Genomic DNA, 6,321 nt, shown 5'->3' with positions numbered 1-6,321 from the left:
AAAAAACAAAATATTAACTATAGAGCAGTTTATAGAAAGTTGAACACATAAAAATGTAAGCCGTCATTATCAGATTGACTAAATTTTGGCATGAAATCTTACTTTTTAGAATTCAAATTTCTAAGAAAACATCTTTAGTTTTAAAAGCACTCTTTTATACTAGCCAAATTGTTTTTGTATAACACATTTTTTAAATAATACACATTGAGTAACTTCTTTCTTCATTTAATTTTCTAGAAAGGAGAATAAAAACCCAAAGAGCAGTTATTAAATGCAGTGTAATTAAAGAATAGACATTATGTTAACTAAAGATTGTAAGGATGCTAATTTCGTTTAGCTGATGCTATAGCAAAAGTGTATCCATCCTTTCTAATGGAGTCACCTACAGACATCTGGTATTTAATGTACCAAAGTAGCTGGAGCACCATAGTTGATGCTAGTTCAATAATTCATCACTGTACTAATACTTGGCAGAGTAGAAAATTGAAAGAGCACATCAAGTAGTATATAGGTAATATTTTAAATCTTTAATCAGATGCCAGCTGGATATGGGTTTTCCTGGTGGCTCAGTAGTAAAGAATCCACCTGCAATGCAGGAGACGCTGGTTTGATTCCTGGGTAGGAAGATCCCCTGGAGGAAGAAATGGCAATCCACTCCAGCATTCTTATCTGGGAAATCCCATGGACAGAGGAGCCTGGCGGGCTACCATCTGCGGAGTTGCAAAGAGTCAGACATGACATAGTGACTAAACCAGCACCACCACTTGCTGGATACATAGCTAAAAAAGTTTTGTCATGTTTGCTTCTTTATAAGTTTGTATAAAGAAGAGCCAAAAACAAAGTTATAATTGGACAAAATATATTTTGACTCCAAGTTATGCAATGATATATTAGTAGGGTGGAGTATATGCAAGTGATATTCAGAGAATCGATAATTAATGGTTTAATTCATTCATGAAATTAATATTTTAATAGTAGCAAAATATCAAGTACCACAGACATAATCCCTGCCCTTAAATTGTACAGTCTAGTTGAAATGCAAAAATAAGCCAGAACAAATAAATAAATGCAAATGTAAAGGAAATGAAAAGGTACTGGAGTACAGAATTATAAGGTCTACGAAGTTTGTAACTAGTTAATGGACTAGAGCTAATATTTTAAGAAATCATAGATTAAAGCAACGGCAAATCTGAAATTTTAAAAATCAAGCAAATAATGTTGCTTAACATTGAGAGATCTTGTTTGAAATTCTGTTCACTAATAGTCTGGTTCATCTTACTTTCATGTTTGCTTTAATGGAAGGTATCTGGTTCAGATGCTGGCTCTTTTCATTTATCTGTTCATAATTTACAAGTGTAAGACTCATATTTCCTATGATCTAATCCAATCAAACCATGAATTGCTCAAGAATTATGCTTATTATATTTCAGTGTGAAATTGTCCTTCAATCACATTTTGTTGACTAGTTTCAGTATAGATATTTTAAGTCATCCAAGCATGTGGTCTTAAGGAGACATACTTTATTACTTCTACCATTTGCTCTTTTACTAAATATTGCATATACCTTTTAAGTTACAACTGCAGAGAGAGTGACCCATTCTCTGTGTTCCCTTTATTACTTAATACTCTACATTAATAACTGCTTGAAATAGTTATTTGGACTCCCAAACTCCTCTGGCCTTACAGATAGACCTCATTTCTGAAACTGAGGACTATGTGATATTGATAGGACTATCTCTTTGACAATGAAGTGTTAGTTGCCCAGTCGTGTCCAGTTCTTTGCGACCCCATGGACTGTAGCCTGCTAGTCTCCTCTCTCCATGGGATTTCCCAGGCAATAATACTGGAGTGAGTTGCCATTCCCTTCTGCAGGGGATCTTCCCAACTCAGGGAATGAACCCGGGTCTCCTGCATTGCAGGCAGATTCTTTACTCTCTGAGCTACCAGGGAAGCCTTTGATAATAAAATTAGTAATAATGACAACATGAAGAACAAATGTGTATTAGTTCCATTTAGCAAATAGACATAAATGTAGATAAAACAATCCAACAAAACAAGGGTCAACAGCATCTTTTAGACACCATAGTGGTAACATTAACAATAACAACTTGAAAGTGAAAATGAAAGTCACTCAGTCTGTCCCACTCTTTGTGACCCCATGGACTATATCAGTCAGTGAGCCAGTTCAGTCGCTCAATCGTGTCTGATTTTTTGCAACCCCATGGACTGCAGCATTCCAGGCCTTCCTGTTCATCACCAACTCCCAGAGTTTACTCAAACTCAGGTCTATTGAGTCAGTGACACCATCCAACCATCTCATCCTCTGTCGTCCCCTTCTCCTCCCACATTCAATCTTTCCCAGCATCAGGGTATTTTCAAAGGAGTCAGTTCTTAGCATCAGGAGGCCAAAGTATTGGAGTTTCAGTTTCAACATCAGTCCTTCCAATGAATATTCAGGACTGATTTCCTTTAGGATTGACTGGTTGGATTTCCTTGCATCCAAGGGACTCTCAAGAGTCTTCTCTAATATCATAGTTCAAAAGCATCAATTCTTCAGCACTCAGCTTTCTTTACAGTCCAACTCTCACATCCATACATGACCACTGGAAAAACCATAGCCTAGACTAGACAGACCTTTGTTGGTAAAGTAATGTCTCTGCTTCTTAATATTCTGTCTAGGTTGGTCATAACTTTCCTTCCAAGCAGTAAGCGTCTTTTAATTTCATGGCTACAGTCACCATCTGCAGTGATTTTGGAGTCCAAAAAATAAAGTTTGCCACTCTTTCCACTGTTTCCCCATCTATTTGCCATGAGGCAATGGGACCAGATGCCATGATCTTTGTTTTCTGAATGTTGAGTTTTAAGCCAACTTTTTCACTCTCATCAAGTGGCTCTTTAGTTCTTCTTCACTTTCTGCCATAAGGGTGGTGTCATCTGTATATCTGAGGTTATTGATATTTCTCCCGGCAATCTTGATTCCAGCTTGCACTTCTTCCAGCCCAGCGTTTCTCATGATGTACTCTGCATATAAGTTAAATAAGCAGGTTGACAATATACAGCCTTGACATACTCCTTTTCCTATTTGGAACCAGTCTGTTGGTCCATGTCCAGTTCTAACTGTTGCTTCCTGACCTGCATACAGATTTCTCAAGAGGCAGGTCAGGTAGTCTGGTATTCCCATTTCTTTCAGAATTTTCCAGTTTGTGGTGATCCACACAGTCAAAGGCTTTGGCATAGTCAATAAAGCAGAAAAAGATGTTTTTCTGGAATTCTCTTGCTTTTTTGATGATCCAGCGGATGCTGGCAATTTGGTCTCTGGTTCCTTTGCCTTTTCTAAAACCAGCTTGCACATATGGAAATTCACGGTTCACATATTGCTGAAGCCTGGCTTGGAGAATTTAGAGCATTACTTTACTAGCGTGTGAGATGAGTGTAATTGTGTGGTAGTTTGAGCATTCTTTGGCATTGCCTTTCTTTGGGATTGAAATGAAAACTGACCTTTTCCAGTCCTGTGGCCACTGCTGAGTTTTCCAAATTTGCTGGCCTATTGAGTGCAGCACTTTCACAGCATCATCCTTTAGGATTCGAAGTAACTCAACTAGAGTTTCATCACCTCCACTAGCTTTGTTCATAGTGATGCTTCCTAAGGCCCACTTGACTTCACATTCCAGGATGTCTGGCTCTAGGTGAGTGACCACACCATCGTGAATAACTGGATCGTGAAGATATTTTTTGTACAGTTCTCCTGTGTTTTCTTGCCATCTCTTCTTAATATCTTCTGCTTCTGTAAGGTCCATACCATTCTGTCCTTTATTGTGCCCATCTTTGCAATAGATATTACACACAATATTACAAGTGGGAAAAATCGACTTCTAATACTCAGAGTTACTATGACAAAAAATATAATTTTTAAAAATCCTAGAAATTAAAATCATCAAATGTACAGTACATTTCTATAAAAATTTAGTATTATTCAACAGAGAAAATACTTAAGATTAATCAACAGGTCTCAAACTACATTTCTTTAATTAGAAAAATGAAATTATCTTCTTTCAGTAGGGAAGTGTTAAACTGTCAACTGATTTTGTTCAAATGTTTACTTAGCAATTAAGCATCTTACTACTAGGCCCTTGGTACATATGGAGTCTTAGAAATTATATGTAAACTCTAGTTATACATTCTACCATTGATGATATCTTCTCTATTAATGTAGTCATTTGTGGCATATTAATAATTTTCTGTTTTATACTTTAGATTTTTTGCAACTACTTGTATATATCAAAATCTGAATCACAGGCCATTTTTATAACTCAAATGATTACATAGTACATTGCATGCAGTAGGTATTCAATACATCCTGTTGAGCTCATGGATAGAGAATTTGTGTGTAATATGAAAGCTAGCTTTTCATTGTGTATATTGGCATTGCTTTCTAAATGTTAAAATACTAGTTTTTAGAAGATGCAATAATAATGTTAGAATGAAAGTGATCCATCCTCATAGAGACCATACGTAGATCTTTAGTCTGTTTGCTAATTCTAGTCTCCAATGTTTTTAATATAAAATTTGAGGAATCTAAATGAGTTGGGAAGATTCCCTGGAGAAAGGAATGGCTACCCACTCCAGTATTCTGGCCTAGAGAATTCCACGGACTGTATAGTCTTTGGGGTCTCAAAGAGTCGGACATGACTGAGTGACTTGCACAAGGAATATATAAAATTTTATACCTTATACTTTCACAAGAAGAAAAATGAAAGTAAACTGAAATAGCCAAAAAAAAAAAAAATCACTTGGTATCAAAAGGGAGTAACCTGACAATTCATCTCAATGATCAGAAGATGACATTTAAAAACAGCACTGTTACATTTTAAAAAAATGTCAAGAAGAGATTTCATGCTTAGAGGCCACCCACACAAAGAATTTATGAAAATCTTTTTAATGGCATTGTGGTAGTAGTTCTCCTTGGTGCAATTTTTAGGTTGGCAACTTGACATTATTATATTCCAGTTACTTAGAACCAAGGAAAGGTATGCTTTGAACTTTGTCATATGAACCAAAGGGTCCTGCATTAGCTGGATGTAAAAGATTTCTTTATTTTCAGTGAATATTTAAGTATATTTTTAAGACTGCTTATCAATTTTTAAGGTACACACAATCCTGCAAATATTTTGAAAACTATGCTAATTTTGGATAGAAGTTTTCTTTTGGGGCAGAAAATATATTTAGAGACAAGATAAAGGTTTTGCATCTCCTCTCCCAATCTGTTTAAGTTATGACAGTGTAAAATAATCACTTCTGAGCCAAATATGATTACATATCTACATTTATGAGTTTTTCTAAACTCTTCTTATTAACACAAAAGACTATTTATTACAGAAATATTCTATTTCTATGTCAGAGTCCTGAATTTTGCGACTTGTTTTATTTTTAAATATTTTTTTTTTAATGTGGACCATTTTTAAAGTCTTTACCGAATATGTTACAATATTGTTTTTGTTTTATGTTTTTGGGGGGGCATGTACAGTCTTAGCTCCCCAACCATGGATCGAACCCACACTCCCTGCATTGGAAGACAAAGTTTTAACCTCTATGTTACATTTAAATTATTGAATATAAAAACTGTAAATATTCTGTCATCTATGTCTACTCTGGAAGTAATAAAGATTACTGATTAAATGTGCGTATATCTGCTCAATTATTAAGTACCACTAGGAAAAAATATTGATTGAAATCAACATGGAAGGTTAAACAAACAAGGAAATGAAACTACTGAAAGTGATTAAGATGGAAAAGAGGAAAGAGAAGAAAAATAAATATTGTAATGACTAAAACTATAAAGTCAGATAGAAACGGGAATTCCAAGCACAAGCATAGCAATATTCCAAATAAAGCATAATGAGTTCACCTCTCAGGAAAATAAAAACTGTTTTAAAATGGTGCTAAGAGACATATCTGAAATAAAAAGAAGGCATGAAAATTATGTACCACATGTCTGCTAGCAAATATAAATCATGATGGCAATATTGTCATATAAGTTAAAATTCTGTTTCAGTATTGTTACATTAGGATGTGGTAGTCATGAGAATATGCCTTACTGACCTTCTATCATAGGGTGTAAAAACGACAAAGGCCATTCCAGCTTTGAAATCCATCACATATTTGCACAGAAACTGTCATACTGGAGTGCATCAGAGATACCAAGGCAGACCAGTTCATGGGAAAAACAGGATCCCCTTGACTTTTGCCTTTCGTTCAAGGATGCACTGGTGACTTTGCAGAATTTTCTTTACACTGCTGAGCAGTCTAGGATACTTTCGACCA

The sequence above is a fragment of the Giraffa tippelskirchi genome, chromosome 6 (genome assembly GCF_054371585.1).
Source record: "Giraffa tippelskirchi isolate mGirTip1 chromosome 6, T2T-mGirTip1v1.2.pri, whole genome shotgun sequence".
NCBI lineage: Eukaryota > Metazoa > Chordata > Mammalia > Artiodactyla > Giraffidae > Giraffa > Giraffa tippelskirchi.
This window is presented reverse-complemented; position numbering follows the sequence as displayed.